This window comes from Magnolia sinica, chromosome 5 (genome assembly GCF_029962835.1).
Source record: "Magnolia sinica isolate HGM2019 chromosome 5, MsV1, whole genome shotgun sequence".
Taxonomy (NCBI): Eukaryota; Viridiplantae; Streptophyta; class Magnoliopsida; order Magnoliales; family Magnoliaceae; genus Magnolia; species Magnolia sinica.
This window is the reverse complement of record NC_080577.1, coordinates 22,429,822-22,453,062: the sequence shown is the minus strand read 5'-3', so window position 1 is coordinate 22,453,062 and position 23,241 is coordinate 22,429,822. Positions and strand designations below refer to the sequence as shown.

Genomic DNA, 23,241 nt, shown 5'->3' with positions numbered 1-23,241 from the left:
TAGAGCCTCATCGTTAAATGCATAGAAATGACTGTGAAGTGAAGTGGAATCGCTAGAATAAACCGCGAAATGCATGGACATGACCGTGAAGTGAAGGGAATTGACCGTGAAATGCGTGGAAATGACCGTCAAGTGAAGGAAATTGACCGTGAAATGCATGAAAATGCCCGTGAAGTTAAGCAGAATTGCCGGAATTGACTGTGAAATGCATGGAAATGACCTTGAAGTGAAGGGAATTGACTGTGAAATGCATGGAAATGACTGTGAAGTGAAGGGAATTGACCATGAAATACATGAAGGGAATTGACCGTGAAATGCATGGAAATGACCGTGAAGTAAAGCGGAATCTCTGGAATTAACCGTGAAATGCATGGAAATGACCGTGAAGTGAAGGGAATTGATTGTGAAATGCATGGTAATGACCGCGAAGTGAAGTGAATTGCCGGAATTGACTGCGAAATGCATGGAAATGACTGTGAAGTAAAGGGAATTGACCGTGAAATGCATGGAAATGACCGTGAAGTGAAGAGAATTGACCGTGAAATGCATGGAAATAACCGTGAAGTGAAGCAAAATCGCTGGAATTGACCGTGAAATGCATGGAAATGACCGTGAAATGAAGGGAATTGACCATGAAATGCATGAAAATGACCGTGAAGTGAAGCGTAATCGCCGGAATTGACCATGAAATGCATGGAAATGACCGTGAAGTGAAGCAGAATCACCGGAATTGACCGTGAAATGCATGAAATGACCGTGAAGTGAAGGGAATTGACCATGAAATGCACGGAATTGACCGTGAACTGAAGGGGATTGATCGTGAAATGCATGGAATTCACCGTGAAGTGAAGGGAATTGACTGTTAAATGAATTGAATTGACCGCGAAGTGAATGAAATTGACCATGAAGTGAATGAAATGAATGAAATTGACGGCAAACTGATTGAAATTGATCGCAAAGTGAATGAAATGAATTTTTGACCATCAACCTGATGGAATCTTGGAAAATAACTATGTTGGTTGGCTAAAGTAGCTTCTCCTACCCCCAAAATCATATGTGGTACTTCAAGTAACTAAATTTGGTTTAGAAGATATTCTTGTTAAATGAATAAAGAAATAAATAAAAAAAAGAGAGAATTTTTTTTATATGCACATATATAAATATTTATATAAATATGTATCATAGAAAAATGTAGGTAGAATAAAGTTCTCTATGTAAAAAATAAATAAATAATAGAGGAAAAAAAGTGCATAGTACTACGATTTTGGCTGTGGTTATAATCCGTAGCCATAGGCCCAACTTGGGTGCTTCCTTTTTTTTTTTTCTTTGTAATTCCCACTAATTTTTTTGGGTCCGATTATGAGGTATATGTTATATCCAAACCGTCCATCTATTTGGTGCACTCGTATTAAGGCTTGAGACGAAAAATAAGACCGATCTAGCTATCAAGTGGACCACACTTTAAAAGGCAGTGGAGGATCGAATGTCTACCATTGAAACCCTTTTAGGGGTCATAGAAGTTTTGGATCATTATAAAATTTGTTTTCCCTCTTCATCCAGGCCTTTGTGACCTTATGAATAGATTGGATGGAAAATAAATGTTATGGTGGGCCCTTTAAAATTTTTAATGTTGAAAATCAATTTTCCGCTGCTCTTTGTGGTATGGTCCGGCTGATCTTTGGATATGATAATTTTTTGGATAATGCTCCGAAATGATTTCGAAATATGGATGAACGTTGTGGATATAATAAATACATAACTGTGGGCCTATGTAACTTTGATCTCTTTTGAACCGTTCGTACAGCTCGGAGTTCGAGGAACGTCAGTGGCCGATCCGCTTGGAGGAAAAAGCAGGGGTATTTTTTACCCTTAGCAAGTCGTCCGTACAGCTGGGGCCCATTCTGGTGAGGTAAAAGGAAGTGCCCTAAAAGATAAATAGCCATAAGTGGGTCGTACAGTGGTAAATTTCTCCCGAAAAAACTATCCGAACCCTACACATGTTCCGGACCAAGTGATTGCACAGAAGCGTCCGAATTCATAGCTCGTATCGCGGTTAACTGGGCATTTTTTCAGTTATCCAAACCGTTGATACATTGTCCTCTCCCATCAATGATTCAAGTATCAATATTTTAAAAAAATCCTAAACCGTTTAACAAGGGGCCAACAGAGAAATGGTTTTAAAGGAAACACATCAACGGTTCGTGTTCAATCATAAAATCCAAAATATTCTCTGTATATATTCTTTCAATCTTGCTGATATTTTGTGAATGGTCCATCCATCGTGAGTGCCATCACATCAACGTCCGGGATCACTTAGCTATGGATCCCACTGGTAAAAGATGAAAGTACTGTACAAAGCTTTTCCATCCGAGCATTGTGTATTCCTGCAGCAAATAAGGTATTTCAGTGTTTCGCGTGCACTTACTGCCGGACTATTCCTCCACCTAATCCGATGTCAGCAATTACTCGGCAATTTATCTCGTCTCGCTAAAACTCGAAATATCCGCTCAAGTTATCACAGCATACCATTTGAGCTCGAAATATCCGCTCAAGTTATCACAGCATTTCCAGCGACTCCGATAAATCGAATGACTCACGCTGCGATATTTAAGATTCCTGAGCATGGAAGGAACATCATACATCCAGGAGTGTTGTTTTTATACTCTGGCTACGTATGAAACTTAATACTCAGGCACGTAGAATAAGTATAGATGTAATATATTAACTCAAATTAAACCACGTAAATTGTATAAAACAGTCTCTAGAAATTACATACAAAAAGTTAGATTGGTAAAACTATCGCAACCTCCGATTCCTGGATACTTGTTGTTTCAAATAAGACCATGGAATATTTTCATTAACTGTCCAATAAATGTTTACAAATCTAATATATGGATGATCATATAATAGTAATATTTTGTTATTAAAGAATCTAAATTACTTCCCATAATTTGACGGTTACTTTGAATTTATTGTACCCCACGTATGCAATTTTTCAGTAATTACAAATTGCCAGCATATGATTGATCGCACTCCGCAGAGTATCAAAGTATTGTACCCCACGTATGTAATTTTTTAGTAATTACAAACTGCCAGCATATGATTGATCGCACTCCGCAGAATATCAAAGCATATCTCTATTGAATAACGTTGGAAAGAGAAATTGACCAGTGTAGCGCAACCTTTTACCCTTTCTTTTATCCGGAGAGTTAAAAACTTACCTTCCCAAATTAGATGTCAGACATACGGACGGACATTTGAGGACCAAAATACCCTACCTTCCTTTCGGAAGCGGATTGGCTGGTTTGCGTAGACGAGCGCTGACGCTCGTGGGCCCACCATAATATATGTTTTGTATCCACACCTTTCATCCATTTGGAGAGATCATTTTAGGGCAATATCCAAAAACAAGTTAAATCCAAATCTCCAATACTCCCGCAAAGAAAAGAGTGGGACAATGACACCCACCATTAAAAACTTCTAAAGGCCACAAAGTTTTAGATCAAGCTGATATTTTTGTTTTCCTTTATTTCATGTCTTTGTTAACTTTTGAACGGGTTGGATTTCAAATAAACGTTATGATGGACCTTAGATAGTTTCAACTGTAGGAATCACTCTCCCCACTATTTTCTTTGGTGGTTCCACTACAGATTTTTATTTGCTTCATTCTTTAGTTGATACCCTAAAATGCTATCTAAAAATGAATGGATAGTGTAGATATAACACATACATTATAGTGTGGCCCACGAAACTTGGTGATGTCACTTCGGTAGCCAACTCATTGCTCAACCTGTCAGTATCTAATCCGCATTGGAAACGGATTGGCTACTCCCCTGCCACTAGCTCCGTGGCTGTTGGTCGGTCCTATGTGGGCCCCACCATGATATATGTGTTTCATCCATTCTGTTCATCCATTTTTACAGATCATGTTATGGCTTGATCCCAAAAATACGAGGGATATAAATCTCAGGTGGACCACACCACATGAAAACAGTAGTGATTAGATATCCACCATTAAAATCCTCCTAAGGCCCACTATACTGTTTATTTGACATCCAATCTGTTCATTAAGTCATACACACCCCAGATGAGGAGAAAAAACAAAGATCAGCTTAATTCAAAGCTTTTATAACCCTCAAAATGTTTTTAATTGTCGACCCTCATTCAACACTGTTTCCTGTAATGTAATGTAATCCACTTGAGATTTGGATATACCTCATTTATGGACTCATGTAGTAAAACGATCTATAAAAATAAATGTATAACATGGATGAAACACATACATTGTCATGGGGCCCACATAGCACATACCACTAACCATTGGCTAGTGTCAGGGGGAGTAGCCAATCCATTTCCTCCGGGTCCGAGCGTCAGCGCTCATCTTTGCACACCAGCCAATCCACTTATGAAAGGAAAGTAGGGATATTTTGATCCTCAAATGCTTGTCCGCACGTTTGACATCTAAGATGGGAAGGTAAGTTTTGGAGTCTTCGTAAAAGAAATTTAGTGAAAAGTTGAGTCTACGGTGGTCAATTTCTCCTTGACCCCCCTGGCTGTGGGGCCCACTTGATGTATGGGAATACATCCACAGTCACGGATCCCACCCACCTCGGGACACGGATTAACTGCTAACAGCAAACTTACTGTTGAAGTGACGTCATCCAGTTCTATGAGCCCACTCATGATATATGTGTTGTATCTATACTGTTAATACATTTGGAGAGATTATTTTAGTCTATGATCCAAAGAATAAGGCAGATCCTAATATGGAGTGGACCCTACCATAGAAAACAGTAGAAGAGTGAAGTAGACCGTTGAAACCATCCTAAGGTCCACCGTGATATTTATTTGAGATCCAACCGTTCACGGGTTAAAGAAGACAGGAAAGAAGGGAAAAAGCAAATATCAGCTTGATACAAAACTTTTGCACGTACCTTATAAGTTTTTAAGGGTGTCCTTCACTCTCCTCACTGTTTTACGCTGTGGGTCCACTAGGGCTTTAGACCTGACTCATTCTTTGAATCATGGCCTAATATGATATCTCCAATTGGCTTCACGGTGTGGATACAAAACATACATAATAAACATACATAAAGGTGGGGCTTATAGAACTTGGTGACGTCACTTCTTTAGCGAGTCTCCCTCATCGGTGTATCCTCTTCCGTGGATCAAATGAGAGGAAGAAAAAGACGTTTTTACCCCCGGTGAGCAGTCTGTAGTTGTACTTTCAGCGGAGCCCGTATGAGTGGCCTATGGTAGGGCATCCCTTCACACGACAGGCGACGAAGTTAGTTGTTAGTTTAGGTCGTCCATCTTACTGAATCTTTTGCAGAGGGAAAATGTTAAAAATACGTACTTATAGGATAATCCTAGCTATTCAAAACGAATTAACGGTACCGATTGATATATCATGCTGTAATGTGTAATGCAGATGGAGGGATCTACCATAGCAACGTTCTACCGATTCCACCATATCATCTTCCATTTCATAATGATTTTCTTGCCTCTTTTGTCGTTATCTTCCCAGTGGTGATGACATCAACATTTGTCGGTTTCTACTTTTGGAACTGACATTATACCATTGAAGGTTTGATCTGCATGCGGCCCGTACACGCTCTTCGAGAAAACAACCACCAATTTCGACCGTATGCGTGGGCTACTTTTGGTGGACGCAGATTATATACTGACAGGTTGAGTAGTCTCGCTGCTCAAGTGACGTCACCGACTTCTGTGGGCCATAATGTATGTTTTGTATCCATACCCTCCATCCATTTAACTTACTTAAGATAAGTTGCTTATGCTTTTAAGCAATTTATTTTGATTTCTACTTAATAAATTAAAATAGTTAAATAACTTTAAATAAAAAACTTTTATAATTGGTCATAAACCAAACTTATTTATTTCAAGTACGCTACTTACCTGGGTTGTAAGTAGAAAAGTGAAAAAGTAACTTATTTGGTAGTAATAGGCTCATTTGGAGGTAAGTTGCTTAAAATAGTTATTTATGCAATTAGTAACTTATTTTAGGTTTTAGGCTCATTTGGAGGTAAGTTGCTTAAAATAGTTATTTATGCAATTAGTAACTTATTTTAGGTTTTACTATTAAGAAAATAAGTATGTTTGTTAAACAATCTACTTATCAGCTTCTTTTCTCTTTTAACTCTCCCCAGTCTCTCTTTGGCAACTTATGAAAAGTATAAAAGCTAAAAAAGTTAACTGAAGCGATTAAGCACTTGTAAATAAAAAAATTATATATAACTAATCATAAACCAAACTTATCTAAAATAAGTTGCTTATCCACTGTTGTAAGTAGAAAAAGTAACTTATTTAATTTGGTGGTATTCAAACACGCCCTTGTCGTCCTTTCAAGAGGTAGCTCATTGAGGAACATGTGGCCTAATATTTCAATAATACAAATAGTTCTTATTTGTATCTAATGTGACCATTATCCATTGATCTAAATCATTGGTCCGTTGCTTTAGCGCCTTGGAGTGGAACGATCACAAAACATAGCAAGTTGGAAAATTACAAAGAACACTACTTGGGCATGTTTTAGGTGAATGTGCATCATCCTCATATTTCTCTCTTTAACCATGCATCTACATAGCACCATACATCTATTAGCACCTAAAAAAAAGTTAATACCCTCCTGTGAGTAACAACCGGCTTTTCGAGAAAGCTTTTGCACTTATTAGGTATGGATTTATATGGAAAAGTAAAATTTTCCTTAAATAAAATAAACCTTTACCTTTCTTCAGTAATGCCATATTTGCCACATGGACGTAGTACTTTTATTAGAAACAATAGAATAGAAAATATTTAAAATAGATAAATCTATAGAAAATAAAAGTCACACCTAATGAGATGATTATGAAAGCGGTACTCTTGGTCAATTTAGAAGTCGTCTTCTTGTTGGACAAGGCACGGAATAGGTTGTTCTCTTTTAGATAGTTCAGGCCCATCGGTTGAATATCTCTAATGTAAAAGGCTTGCAGCACGCTATCCAAAAGATACAATTGCACAACATATGATCTCGACAATGCGCACACTTCATGCAAGACCCAACATCAAATCAAAAACACAACTACACCTTCTTCGTACACCTAAGGAAAAGAAGGAAAATTAAATAAAATTCGAAAAGAGAGAAAAACGTGTAAAACACGAGATTAAAACTCTTTTTTTTTTTTTTTAATAAACATAAAAGATATAAGAAACATAATCCCACTACGACATTGCTACATCAAATCTACATACCACGCATATGAAGAAGTAGTAAACACGTGCAGAGATACGACACACATGCAGAGACACAAAAGAAAAGGTGTGACACATCCAACTGACTAAAAGGATTAATCAAAAGAAAATAGTTCAATTTTTAGTAAAACCAAGCCCATCTTGACTCAAAGAAAAGGACATGCTCAAGCTTATTAGGACCCGATTCCCCTACACATGAGTATACATGCACACACGCCCAGTTAACTGGTTTTTAAGCTAATTTTTCCATTGGGTCAACCTTGGGCACAGATATGGACTCGTGTATAGTATTGCACTAATTCTAAATGCTAAAGAGAAGAAAGACTTATAAAGCCTTTAGAATTATTCTCTCTATCCAATATGAAACTAAACTTTAAAACGAAATGCAAAAAATAATTTTTTTTAGACACATTTTTCATTTTTTGACTCTTTATTTTTTAAAATACCCAAACAAATTTTTATTTTTTATTTTTATATTAACAACACGATATTGTTGCACTACAAGAAAGTAGGCTTTTAGCCTCAATTTTTTAGCCTCGGTTCAAAAAAAGGAGGCTAAATATGGTTTTTTAGCCTCGGTTGTAAAGGAACTGAGGTTAAAAATTCACTTTTTGTCTCGGTTGATAAGAAACTGAGGCCAAAACTCTACCCTATTGCCTCGGTTGGTGAGAAACTGAGGCTAAAAGTCTGCCCTTTTGCCTTGGTTGGTGAGCAACTGAGGCCAAAAGTCTACCCTTTTGCCTCGATTGTTGAGAACTAAGGCCAAAAGTCTGTCATTTTGCCTCGGTTGGTGAGCAACTGAGGCCAAAAGTCTGCCCTTTTGCCTCGGTTGGTGAGCAACTGAGGCTAAAAGTCTGCCCTTTTGCCTCGGTTGTTGAGAACTGAGGCCAAAAGTCTGCCCTTTTGCCTCGGTTGATGAGAAACTGAGGCCGAAAGTCTATCATTTTGCCTCGGTCGGTGAGAAACTAAAGCCAAAAGTTTGCCCTTTTGCCTTGGTTGGTAAGCAATTGAGGCTTACCCTTTTGCCTCGGTTGGTGAAAAACTGAGGCTAAAAGTTTGCCCTTTGCCTCGGTTGGTGAGCAGCAAGTCTACCCATTTGCCTCGATTGGTGAGCAAGGCCAAAAGTCTGCCCTTTGCCTCGGTTGGTGAGGCGAGGTTACTATTTTGCCTTAGTTGCATAGGAACGAGGCCAAAAGTCTACCTTTGCCTCGGTTGGTGAGCAATTAAAGCTAAAAGTATGCCATTTTGCTGGTTATTGAAAATCGAGGCCAAAAGCATGCCTTTTGCCTCGATTATTGAAAACTAAGGCCAAAAGTCTACCCTTTTGTCTCGGTAAGTCAGCAATTTTGCCTCGGTTGGTGAGAAACTGAGGCCAAAAGTTTGCCCTTTTGCCTCAGTTGGTGAGCAACCGAGGCTAAAAGTCTGCCATTTTGCCTCGGTTGGTGAACAACCGAGGCCAAATGTCTACCCTTTTGCCTCGGTTGGTGAGTAACTGAGGCCAAAAGTCTATCATTTTGCCTCAGTTGGTTAGTAATCGAGGCTAAAAGTCTGTCCATCATTTTTGGAAACTCATTTATGGAAGTGGGCCGAAAATTTATTTCACGAAGACGTCTATCATTGAAGCCTTCTTGAGGCTACCGAACTCATCATAGTGGGCCATGGTAAGATTTCAAAGGTAAATGGTCCCATCATCACTAATCCATGTATTATGGCCCATTAGAGTGTTGAATCAGCTTACTATTTTGGGTCCCATTCTAAAATAATCTGTCATAAGAGATGGATGGAGCGGATGCCATGTCATGGTGGGCCCTACAGAGCTCTTTGCTTCATGGGCCGGCCAAGCCTTTTTGCCTCGGTTATTGAAAACTGAGGCCAATATCGCAAAGTAGCAAGGGTAATTTTGACTTTCTAAAGTTATAGTGGCATTTTCATTATTTCCGGTAAAGTCCAGCTACAAAAGCAAGCCGCCATTCCTCTCACTGGCTTTTCGGCCAAAAGGTCTCTCAGCGAGTCTAAGAAAGTCTCCCAAAACCCTCATTTCTCTCGATTTCTGCTCGGAAATCGCCATTTCTTTCTTCAGTTCCAACCATTTCGTCGATTGATGGCAAAAGGAGCTTCGGAATTCTCGTTTATCAGATGTGCAGGTCGGTATTGCTCTTGTTCCCGCATTTTCTCGTTAAATCTTGTCGAAGATCGGATGTTCTATCTCTCAATTTCGTTTTTTGTGATTTGTTTGGAATTTCTTTGCTGTTTTCTGTTTTTTCTCGATCGAGAACCCTAGATCATCTGGTTTAGAGAGGAATGCATAGATTTTATTTTTTTTTTGTGGAATTCTGTCAGATTCCCATAAAGAAGACCTTTGTGATTTCCTTGTTTGCAGATTTTGATTCTTTTCGCATGTTTTCGAGCCGCTAGAAGACCTTATCATTCAGATCTAGATCCAAATCCATTCTCTCTCTCTCTCTCTCTCTCTCTCTCTCTGTCTCTCGATTGGAAGAAGGAGAGCTGCTAGAAGACCTCCTTATCATTCAGATCCAGATCCAAATCAGTTTAAGGTAAGCTCAATTCTTTTCATTTCGCTCCTTTCGCTCATTTTCTCTCGATCTCAAATTTGATTAGATTAGGAGAATAGAGAAAGATCTGTTATGTATTATGTTTTTTAGGAGCATGCACTTCCTACATCCCACTTCCCTCTGCTAGCAGAAAATGATCCTCATTGGAGATGGATGTGATTCATCTTCAATTTAGATAATTTTGCATTTGGGAGCGGTTGTGGATAACTAGCTGTAGCATGACAGGAGTGATCTATTTTTAATTAACCTTGTAGATCTTAGATTTATCTGTCTTCCCAGCTATTTTTTTTCCCCGGTTTTCTTCCTAGAGTTGTGCCAAATTTCTAGTTGTTGTGCTGCTCTGCAAATTGAAATCTTCCATTTCCTTACTGTTTTGACTCTGTTTTTTGGTGATATGTTTTATTTTTGTATTATTTTTGTCTGTTTCTATATCTATCTATCTATACATACAAACACACCTACCCAACTCATGCCATGCATAAATATACACGATACAGACACATTTTGGTGATGTTATTTATTTTTGTATTATTTGTCTAATCTTCAGAACATTAGGACTGTCGAGCTCGATGGGAAGACAATCGAGCTGCAGATTGTGAGTAATTTGGGAATATCCATTTGAATTTCTGCTATTTGTACGATTTTATTTCACTCTTGAATGTTTAAGTTATTGGGTTTTCTTGATGCCAATATATTTGCTTTGGTAAATCTAACTGAATTCCAATGGATGTTGTCCTTTTCGTCATTCTTTTTTTTGTAAAAAGTTTTAGTAGGTAAGTTGGGATCGAACTCTGGCTCCAAGAGTTGATCTTTATATTCATGTCTATGGGCATATCTTATCACTTCTTACTCATTAGTTGTTTGCTCTTAGCATTTTTGGTACTTTGTCCAAGATAGGATGCCGGTTCAAATTACAGGTAAGGCTTCGTTTGGATGGAGTTTCCTAGAAAATTATCTGGGGGAACACATGGGGCCCACAGTGCCACATGAGAATCCCTTTGTTATGCAAATAATGGGAAATTCTAAGTACTTGGAAGCCTGTATGCTCAAGAAAATTTTCATGGGAATCTCCATCTATGTGAAACCTAATGCAAGTCTGTTGTCCATGCCAATAATTTGATTTTGTGTGATGGATTAGTTGAATGGCTGCTAATTTTTAATAAACATAACAGGCCTGTTTTGTTGGGTCACACGGTGTACATCTTTTCCCCTTCTTTTTGTATTGGACATATATTAGGAAAAAAAAATTAGCTGGCAGTCTGGCACATATACATGTAACTGCTGCAAGATATCCAATTGGTAATTGTTTTTGTGGTTTTAGAACTATATTTAGTTCACGTCACTTGATCGGAGGTGAATGAGGTTCGTATCAGCAGAAAGGAACCGAATACTAAGGATCCCACTGTTGGTTGAGCATCGCCCTAAGCACATTTTGCCATTCAAAGAACAGGATTTCCATTTCTTCCATACAACACTGACAACAAGTTGTGGTAAAAGTTACTTGGCAAGGAAAAGCATCCCCCTTAAGACTTTTGTCTACCCATCATTGTGCTTTCGTACTGGAAAAGATTGGCTAGAAGAGAACTACCGAATTATCCATTTGCAATGAAAGCCACCATATTATGCTTCCTGCCGCAGGGCTTCCTCATTCACTCTTTATTTATTCTCTTTTGTTTGCTTAGTGGGACACTGCAGGACGAGCGGTTCAGGACCATAACCAGCAGTTACTACAGAGGGGCACATGGAATCATAGTAAGCATATATTCTTCATCTAATGACTTTTCAAATTTGATTCATGCTGGTACTCTTAGTTCTCTATCAAATTAGTTTTAAGTTACTTGCTATGAATGGCTTTACTAATTATAAGCACAATGTTTTAGCTTTCGTTTTATTTGAAGTTATTATAATTTTTGTTGTAGGCCAATGATAATAATGTTGATGATGATTTATATTGCTATGAATGCCAGGTCAACCAAGGTGGACTCGATAGACTAATCAAACTTTCATCTATATTTTTTGAAGACCCATCTGTGCTACAAGAGGTACATTAAGAGATGAGTTGTGCCAGACTTAAAGTTGAATACATATGATAAGATAGATTGCTATGCACTTGCAAATCCATTACTTTAATGGAAAGCTGGAGTTGAGAAACTACTTACATGTTGTCTATGCAAGATGGCATGTGCACTACTTACATGTTGTCTATGCAGGATGGCATGTGCACTACATGCCAGACTTAAAGCTTGAGGAACTACTTACATGTTGTCTATGCAGGATGGCATGTGCACTACATGACTTTGCATGCACCTAGATTGGCTCAAAAAGTCCACACAATTATTAAAAAATAAAAAGGCCTATGCATAATTCATTTTACTTTTATTTTTATTTGTCTTGACCGAGTCTTGCACAAGAAATTTGAATCCTCATCGCACATTGGAGCATTGTTACAATGATCGTTTTTACATGTTGGTAGCTACCTCAATGTCACATAGCTACCACATGTACACTTAGTTTTTTTGAGATGGCAATCATTCATGGTGTGGATGTTTATGGGTTTTGTAATTTAATTAGGTGCCTCGGAGTTCAAGTGGTAGACTGAGTGAAAATACCCATATCCAGATGTTGAGGGTCGAATATTGCATATCAGACCCTGATTACTGCCTAATTTTACGTACACGATAATGCCTAATATTATAATTTAATCGTGTTTTTGTTGCAGAATGTAATAAGGAGCTTTGATTAAAAAAGAGTATTAAAAGCATGGATTTAACGCTCCGAAGTCACCAGAGCAAGGAATGGACTCCAGGGGACCGAGATCGATGGATATACACGCCAGAGATCCGAGAAAATTGAGAAACTGAAGCTTAAGTGGCCTGAAAGTTAGTCAGAATGCAAGATCACAGGGTTTCCACCATCCACTCGGCTCGAAACTTCATACATGGCCTGAGGACCATAAATTAACCGTACACGTCAAATTTCAGCAATTAGATCCTCGTGGAAGTGGCCCAACAGAGAGATCAGAGGACAATAACCATTAAGAAAGCATCTTGGACATCCTTGGGAGATCTGGACCCAAACTGAACTGATGGAAAGAGCACGAAAAACGGTGGATATTTGCCAAATTTCACTTCTTTTGGATGGTGCAGTAGGGAGGAACGAACGACGGACGTTTCTAGAAGGCAGAGTGGCAATTCTGTAAATATAACGAAATCCATATGCATGCATGCACGTAAGCTAGAGGTTTGCTTCAACGTTCGGTATCGACTCATCACAGGTTGATTGTGTGGCCCACCTAGAGTTTGGATCTACTTCATACTTTGACCCATAGGCTTATACTTTATTAAGAAAATGATGAGCGGAGTAGATCTTCGAAAATACCATCAGAAGTGGGCTCCACCTATTTTTTGCAAACTTTCCAAATAGAGCCGTGCGAAACTTCTAGTGACGGACGTGCCATCCACTGGGTTTTTACAGTGGGCCCTGCCCATCAGTCTGATCACTGATCCAGACCGTCCATGTGACTCACGTGGTTTATCTTCACCAAGAACTAGATGACAAAATTTCAAAAGGGAGCAAGTATGGGTTCTCGGCCGTTTAAACGCAAGTTGGACGGTGGCGTAAAATATCCCATGGGCCACGTGAATGCAAGTCCAAACGGACCATTCTCAATCGAAATTCTGAGAGGAATCTAGTGGACGGAGTGGATTTCCCAAAAGTCATCTTAAGTGGGCCCCACCGAGAGTTCAGCGTCGGCTCGCGTACAGAGCCTGCGTCCGTGAAAGACGGCCGCTGTGGGCCGGTTCCATGATCCCGATCATGGTCGGATTAATAATCCAAACCGTCCAATGTGTATTTCATCCAGAAACTCCCCCCCGAACGTTGTGCTTTTGGAAGGATATCAAGGAAAATGGTGCTGTTTTGGTATGGTTTTTGGGCTGCGTAAATAGAATTACACAAGGAATATTTGTGGTGCGCTTCAAAGCCGGTTGTTGTGCATTCCACCGACTGCTTTACGCACAGACTCTCCACCGACTCCAGCGACGGATTGCAACACTTATAAAAAGGAGAAGAAAAGAGAGAGTTAGAAAGAGCTGGGAGCTTGGACGTGAAGCACAGGACAGAGTTTGTTTTTTTGTTTTTGTTTTTTTCCTTTTCTTTTCTTTTGAGATTTAGTTAATCAAAATTATGTTGGGCTAAACCTCTTAGCTAGGGCTAAGAGGTGATGCTTGTAGCGAGATGAGTCCTGTATTTTATGCTTTTAATTTAATTTAAAGTTATGAACCGAATTTGATTTTAGTTTGATTATTAAGGTAATGTTTTTACTCTTTAATGGTCTGTTGTGACTGAAATTACAATGGGTCTGCAATGGCTTTGAGCGTGTTCCTTTTCCTTATTTTGATTTTGACGTCAGGAAGCCCTGTTGTTCACCATCGTCTCCTGGGCATGGTTGGATGTCGGTTCCCTTCCTAACCCTCATATCATGTTGATTGGTTTTTAATTAGTTTAATTCTGTTATTTACTTTGTCTCCTGGGCAGGGTTTGGTGATGGAATCCATTCTAATTCATATACCTTTCATCTCGTGAAAACTAGATCAAGTAAGTTCAGTTTAATTTTCATGATGCAGGCATAAGATCTCTCTGATCTCTACAAGTGGATCCTCTGAATCCCTAGTTTCCTATCTCTGATTTCTCTTAAGTTTTAGATTAATCTCTCACCATTATTCATCACTTTATATTGGATTTAGATTTCATCTTAAGCTAGTTCTATTTCTACCTAGTTTCAGATAACGTACAAGTTTCAGTCCCTTGGGATTCGACCTCGGTCTCACCGAGTTTATTACTACATCACAACCCTATACTTGGGGAGTGAACAAGTTTTTGGCGCCGTTGCCGGAGATTGACAGTTATATTTTTCTGAAATTAATTAGTTTTAGAATTAGGTTAGGATTAGGATTTTATTAACTTTGGGTTAAAGGTTTTTATTTTATTTTATTTTATTTTTAGGAACAAACCTATTTTCCTGTTTTATAGGATCCTGAAATAACTTCTAAATTGGTAATCCCTTTCTAATTCCTCTACTTTTTCTATTTTTAGAATTAGTTTATTTTTAGAAACTTTCATCTTTTGTTTTTAGAAACTAGGTTAATTATTTCCCCTTTTAGAAATTCTTTTTAATTTTAGAAACTAATCTCTTTTGTTTTCTTTTACAAGATCTTGACATAGGAACTTCTCATTTGGTACCTTCTTTCTAACTTCTCCTCCTCTTACTTTACACATTGCTATAGGATCTTTTCTTCTGTTTTTCTTAGGATTAAATTCAGATTAAGGGTTTCATCATGTATATGCACGAGTGGGAACGTCAGTATGCTGAGAAGAATAACCTATTTTGGGATGATGAAGATATAAATCAACCTCTGTCTCAAAACTTTTCTGAAACTATCAGTGAGAACCGATCAGAATATAAAGATCCACCGGCTAAGAAGTCCTTACGTGATTATATGCAGGAGAACAATTACACCCTACGGATTAATAAAATAGTAAGTGAGTGTTGGGGTTATCATAATTATGGTTGTGAGAATTATTATCACCCATCTGATAAAAAGAAAACAATGCGTGATTATATCATGAGTGATAATAAGTATTACCAACCAGCAGATTCTCCCACCTATGATCAGTATGACTATAACTGGTGGGAACATCAAAATTGGGTAAATGAACCATCAACATGTTATAATAATTCTCTTGGATCCCATGCCTTTAAAATCTAACCAGAAACCACCCAAGAGGATTCACTTCAACATGACATGGCCTGTCTTGCGGAAATTAGAAAAGTAATGGAAACACTCACTTCGCGCCTCGAAAGGATAGAGGAAGCTTTCTCATCCCAACCACAACCCAATCCAAAAATACAATGCAAGGAAAGTGATCCTCACTCACTTTTGAAGGAATCTGGAATTTGGAATGAGGAGTTGGATTCCATTAATGAGCATGTGGTTCAATCTCCTAATGAGAAGATCTCGATGACTGTTCAAAGGAATGGTGAAGATACATGGGTGTCTTTTAAATATAGTGATGATGACACACCTTCCTTACATGACACACAGGATTTTAATGATGAGGTAAAGGTTAGTTTTGAACCTCAACCGAATTTAGGAATAGAATGTGAGGAAGGCGATCCCATCCCAAATATGCACTGCACTGAACTAGAATATGATGAATATTGGGACGGCGATCCTGAATGTGCAGCCATAGTTCCCCTGGAATCTATCTCAAGTTTAGTCCAGGTCAATGATCAAGATGTACACAAAATGGTCGGTCATAATGAGTCACTCCCCTCACCTAACATGTCTGATTTAAAGGTGGAGGATGAGCTCCTTACAACCGACTCTTCTAACTCTTGTGAAACATGTTTGGACCACACATCTGAATTGAATGATGATGTGATTCAGGAGAAGGACGAGTTGCTCGCTACGACCCTGGAATTTGAAACCACTCAATTGAGGCCATCATCTAAGCTGTACACGTTTAACAATTCAACGCCTCGATTGATAGTCTCAATAAACAAAGTGATCACATCGATGCTTACTCTCTTGATTTTTAATCTGTCTGTGTAGGACTGGAGGAAGAAAGCATACATCTGGTTACTTTCAAGAATGATGGTTTCCTTAGGCAGATCATCGCGAGCTACAATGTGAAAAATAAGTCACACTCAGCTGAACTTCCCAACTCTTTGGATGATTGCTTGGCATACCTTGCAGATTCAAACGATCCATGTCAAAAGATAAAGTGGATGCCTTGCAAGACGACATCTCGGTAGTCATCACTGACCGAGAGAACCCTTATTCTGAAGCCCCTTCTTTCCTTGATTTTAAACGTCTACCAGTAAAGGAAGAGGAGCTGAAAATTAAACCGAAGTTTGGAACTTCGGAATGTGTTGAGACTACATCACTTCTTAAGAAGTTTTCTAAACTTCATTTACTTGTAGTCTTTGATTCACCATGGGATACTAACGTTGAAACTTCTTCTGTCACAGGTGAATCGTATATACTCTAGATACCTCAAGCAATTCAATGGAAAATTTCTTATGAAGTACATAAGTTTCTCTGAAAAATCATGCTCCATAGTGTCCAAGCCTATTGCAAAAAGGGCTTTTGGATGATCCTGTTGAGGAACTTACTAAGAAACTTATCAAGATATTGGCCGAAAGAGGAACCTTGCGGTATGATCGAGTAGTTTTTCCCTGCATTCATAGGACTAGGGTAGTTTGCTTCAGGCTGTTCTAGGTTAAATTGTTGTCTGGCTGAAGGCTTAAACTTAGCGCTCCTGGGAGGCAACCCAGCTTTTCATTCCATTTCATTTTCCTAGTTAGTTAGTTCAATGTTTGTGGGTAACATTGCTGCAAACCCTCACGAGACTACAACTCGTCCACTAGGGGCAACCTAGGGGTTTAAAGGCTTGTTGGATACGCTAAATGCAATCGAGAGCACCTACGAAAGTGGTGTAGGTAGGATTTTATTTTTATTATTTTTATTTTTCTTCTATTGGTTTCTCTCTTGTGCTGACCCACTCTTACGTAGATATCTTTGGAAAGCCTCATGATTCTTTCGTCCATGTACTATCTTTCCATCACTCCTCTTATATTTTCGTTGTTTCATGTGCATTGCATGCTTATTTCTTTTACATTGAGGACAATGTAGATTTTTAGTTGGGGGTGGGAGATTAGGCTACCTAATCAGTGTTTTCTTGGTCTTGAGCAGAAATTGTGAAAATTTTTAAATTTCTCTGAAATTTCGTATGAATTCGAAGTGATTTTGACGGCCATCTTGGATTTAGAATTACAAGATAAGTGATGTTGGTAATTTATGACTCTTGGATTCAGTATCTTTTAGATTTCACAGTTAAGTTTGAATTGTTAATCCATGATTAGAGGTTTTAAACATTGATTGAGTCATGATTTCACAAGACACATCTTGCTTTCACATAAAGGTTTCAGTTTGATATGGAAGGGTTAATTGGGTAATCACTAAGCATGTAAGGAACCAGCCTGAAAAATTTGCCCGTCATGATCAATTGAAGAAAAAGAAAACACTTATAAAAAAAAAACAGATACCTTTGTAAAGGGTTGTACAAATAATCTTCATCATAGGTGTGCTCCTTATAGGTGTAGATTTAATTCCCCATGGATGATATGTGAAAAGGGTTGGGTGTACGATCTTTACCATAGGTTTGCTCCCTATAGGTGCGTATTCGATTCTCCTCTCCCTCGATGGAAAAATCAAAAGCGAGAAGAATGAAAAGAAAGAATTGTAAGGCAAGTTCTAGTTTAGGTTTTGAGTGTCCTGAATGCTCTTTTGATTATCAATGTTATCATAGAAATTATCTATTGGATTTCTTAATGATGATAAGCCGAGATTTCATTATACACTCATGGTACTCATTGTTTAGAATTGTTCTAATTAATGCATAAATACTTTAAACTTGATTATAAAATTTATTGTGCGCTTGATTCCAGGAGGAAGTAATGCCCAATAGTCATGCATCTTAGAATTTTTGTATCTAGATTGCTTTTCAAAAATCACTTGAGTTCATAGAGATTGTCCTGTAATTCTCGACTTATTTTTCGCATACTTTGCTCGGGACTAGCAAAATGCTGGTTGGGGGTTGTGTTGAGGGTCGAATATTGCATATCAGACCCCGATTACTGCCTGATTTTATGTACACGATAATGCCTAATATTATAATTTAATCGTGTTTTTGTGCAGGATGTAATAAGGAGCTTTGATTGAAAAAGAGTATTAAAAGCATGGATTTAACGCTCCGAAGTCACCAGAGCAAGGAATGGACTCCAGGGGATCGAGATCGATGGATATACACGCCAGAGATCCGAGAAAATTGAGAAACTGAAGCTTAAGTGGCCTGAAAGTTAGTCAGAATGCAAGATCACAGGGTTTTCACCATCCACTCGGCTCGAAACTTCATACATGGCCCGAGGACCATAAATTAACCGTACACGTCAAATTTCAGCAATTAGATCCTCGTGAAAGTGGCCCAACAGAGAGATCAGAGGACAATAACCATTAAGAAAGCATCTTGGACATCCTTGGGAGATCTGGACCCAAACTGAACTGATGGAAAGAGCACGAAAAATGGTGGATATTTGCCAAATTTCACTTCTTTTGGATGGTGCAGTGGGGAGGAACGAACGACGGACGTTTCTAGAAAGCAGAGTGACAATTCTGTAAATATAACGAAATTCATATGCATGCATGCACGTAAGCTAGAGGTTTGCTTCAATCGTTCGGTATCGACTCATCACAGGTTGATTGTGTGGCCCACCTAGAGTTTGGATCTACTTCATACTTTGACCCATAGGCTTAATTATACTTTATTAAGAAAATGATGAGCGGAGTAGATCTTCGAAAATACCATCAGAAGTGGGCTCCACCTATTTTTTACAAACTTTCCAAATAGAGCCGTGCGAAACATCCAGTGACGGACGTGCCATCCATTGGGTTTTTACAGTGGGCCCTACCCATCAGTCTGATCACTGATCCAGACCGTCCATGTGACTCACGTGGTTTATCTTCACCAAGAACTAGGTGACAGAATTTCAAAAGCGAGCGAGTATGGGTTCTCGGCTGTTCAAACGCAGGTTGGACGGTGGCGTAAAATATCCTATGGGCCACGTGAATGCAAGTCCAAACGGACCATTCTCAATCGAAATTCTGAGAGGAATCTGGTGGACGGAGTGGATTTCCCAAAAGTCATCTTAAGTGGCCCCACCGAGAGTTCAGCGTCAGCTCGCGTACAGAGCCTGCGTCCGTGAAAGACGGCCGCTATGGGCCAGTTTCGTGATCCAGATCACGGTCGGATTAATAATCCAAACCGTCCAATGTGTATCTCATCCAGAAACTCCCCCCCGAACATTGTGTTTTTGGAAGGATATCAAGGAAAATGGTGCTGTTTTAGCATGGTTTTTGGGCTGCGTAAATAGAATTACACAAGGAATATTTGTGGTGCGCTTCAAAGTCGGTTGCTGTGCATTCCACCGACTGCTTTACGCACAGACTCTCCACCGACTCCAGCGACGGATTGCAACACTTATAAAAAGGAGAAGAAAAGAGAGAGTTAGAAAGAGCTGGGAGCTTGGACGTGAAGCACAGGACAGAGTTTATTTTTTTGTTTTTGTTTTTTTCCTTTTCTTTTCTTTTGAGATTTAGTTAATCAAAATTATGTTGGGCTAAACCTCTTAGCTAGGGCTAAGAGGTGATGCTTGTAGCGAGATGAGTCCTGTATTTTATGCTTTTAATTTAATTTAAAGTTATGAACCGAATTTGATTTTAGTTTGATTATTAAGGTAATGTTTTTACTCTTTAATGGTCTGTTGTGACTGAAATTACAATGGGTCTGCAATGGCTTTGAGCGTGTTCCTTTTCCTTATTTTGATTTTGACGTCAGGAAGCCCTGTTGTTCACCATCGTCTCCTGGGCATGGTTGGATGTCGGTTCCCTTCCTAACCCTCATATCATGTTGATTGGTTTTTAATTAGTTTAATTCTGTTATTTACTTTGTCTCCTGGGCAGGGTTTGGTGATGGAATCCATTCTAATTCATATACCTTTCATCTCGTGAAAACTAGATCAAGTAAGTTCAGTTTAATTTTCATGATGCAGGCATAAGATCTCTCTGATCTCTACAAGTGGATCCTCTGAATCCCTAGTTTCCTATCTCTGATTTCTCTTAAGTTTTAGATTAATCTCTCACCATTATTCATCACTTTATATTGAATTTAGATTTCATCTTAAGCTAGTTCTATTTCTACCTAGTTTCAGATAACGTACAAGTTTCAGTCCCTTGGGATTCGACCTCGGTCTCACCGAGTTTATTACTACATCACAACCCTATACTTGGGGAGTGAACACCAGATCCATAGCTCAAGTGGCAGATTGAGTGAAAATACCTCGTTTTCAACATTGAGGTCTTGGCTTCGATTCCCTGGTGGGGGTGGCTAACAGTGAAGTTTGAACTGACAATGTTGTGTGTACTAACAAGCTAACTGAAAAAAAGAAAAAAAAGAAAAGAAAAGGTGCCTTGTAGTTGACTATCTCTTCAACATAGCTCACCTGCCACATGTACAATTTCAAAGCGTCCAAGTATCAACCATCATACTTGGCTAGAGTATTAAATAACTCCTATTTAAAACCGTTTCCCTAACCCTCTTTCCCACATCTTAAAAACCATTGCATCCCTCTACACGCGAGGGCACCATTTGCAATAGTTTAGTAGAATAAGAAAGGAAAAATAAGGAAATTTTCTAATTGGGCTATTTAAATCCAAGTCCAATAGCTTGAATTCCCTTGATCTAGGGTTTCTATATATCATATTCCTTTGACCCTATCCAAGAAAGGAACTCATCTTATTTCTTTATTGGATAGATTACTAAAATTCCTTCCTTATATATATAATATTAACAGTCAATTACATTCTTTTCAATGGTGAGTAAACCAGGATTGAATCATCTTCACAAAAGTGTCACACACCTCCATTCTTAATTTATCTATCATTTAATTGATCTGTTGCATGTTCTTAATTGATCTTATTTAATTTATATTTTAATGACATCATTTATATTCTTTCTTAGAGGTCCAACTGTCTAGAAAGCTGGAGTTGAGAGAGGTGCCGAAACAACTATCTGGAAATGAAGTGTTAGTTCAAGTGAGCAAAATTAACATAATATTTGGAAAGAAGTTTGATACCAAAGTTGGAAAGAAGAGAAATCGAGATGATAATAAGGAAAAGGGAAAGGCATCTTGTTGGAAAGAAGAGAAATCGAGACGATAATAAGGAAAAGGGAAAGGCATCTTGTTGGAAGAAGAGAAGTATCTTCTTCGATTTACCATACTGGGCAAGTAATATGTTGCATCACAGCCTTAATGTGATGCACATCGAGAAAAATGTATGCGACAATGTTCTTGGGACGTTGTTGAACATCGACGGGAAGACGAAGGACAATGTGAAGTCTCGTCTGGACCTCCAAAAAATGAAGATAAGACGAACACTTCACCCAAAGCAGAGACCATCAGACAAAACATATTTGCCCCCCTGCGTGCTTTTCAATGGCGAATAAGGAGAAGGATGATTTCTGTAGAGTCATAAAGAACATGAAGGTACCAGATGGCTATGCGAGTAATAACTCACGATGTACCAATCTCAGAATGAAGAAGATTTTAGGACTCAAGAGCCATGACACTCATGTTTTGATGCGAGTAATATCTCACGACGAACTCATTGGCTGCAACGGACCAAACTTCGGGCAATGTACTAAATGTAGAGGCTGACTCAGTATCCACTCCTAGGGATAGACCTGAGGCTGAGGGACCTTAGTTAAAGGTTTCGAAGAATCAATAGATAGTTTTTTGCTAAGATTCATTTATGTGTGATCTTTTACATATATATTTATGTTTTATTACATTTCATGAGCTTTTTGTAGTTCACCATCATGGGTTTTGTGATCCCTTTGTTTTTTGTAGTTCACCATCTTCTTTTTCAGGTCAAGTCGTATTTATGTGTATTTATGTGTTTGACATGTGAAAGAATCCAAGAGCTATCTTGAAATGAGGGTTGCAGATTGGAAAAAGGTGGGCCATGCTTTTTTGCTTCATGCTTTGTTTGCTAATGAACTTGGAGATCTAGGAATGTCTGATGGTTTGAACTATGAGAACCAAATTGCTGTTGGATTCTTGTATGTAAATCACTGCCTTTCTATCTTTTGTAGTTATGTAGGAAAAATGTTTAGGCATTCCCATGTGTGATGCACATGCAATTTACTAGTGTGTGCATGCTCACACACACAGTACAATTCCACACACATGGGAAACAAAGCACAATTCCTGATTCTTTTCAACTTCTTATTTTTCAAAAACAGGTGATTCCCTGCTCTTGCTTTTTGCGAAACTGCAACTAATGTTCTTGTCTTGATGATGGTTTCAAAAACAGGCGATGCCAAGAACAACCACCTAGTGACTTCTCTATTGCTCAGTTCTGGTTTCTGGAGTGACTACTTGTCGTCCATGGGCACTGGTGCTATAAGAGGATTACCAAATGGTAAGAACTAAAAAATCCCTTCTTTCTCTACTTTCACTCAACACAAAATTGTACACTAGGTGGAGCTTGAAGTTTGAAGAACTGTACACTAGATATGAAAGAGAGGTAAGCTTGACTGGAGCTTGAAGTTTGAAAATTTTGGTACCTGCATTCAATGAAAATGTTACACATTGTCTTTGTATTTGTTGGACTCTGGGCAAGACCAAAAAAGTTGTTCAGGCACAGACCCTATGGTTTGAAATTCTGAAATCACAGATAGAAACTGGAACATCGTATATGCTTTTCAAGGTATTTTACTAAGTGAACAAAAG

General features: G+C 38.6%; 1 long non-coding RNA gene across 1 annotated transcript; it reads left to right on the top strand.

Moving 5' to 3' along the window:
• The first annotated feature begins 8,901 nt into the window (after nt 1-8,901).
• On the top strand, nt 8,902-22,962 carry LOC131245741 (uncharacterized). Its single transcript, XR_009170962.1, has 4 exons — nt 8,902-9,398; nt 9,635-9,809; nt 22,377-22,568; nt 22,823-22,962. It is a non-coding gene; the product is annotated as an uncharacterized LOC131245741 (long non-coding RNA).
• The last annotated feature ends 279 nt before the right edge of the window (nt 22,963-23,241 follow it).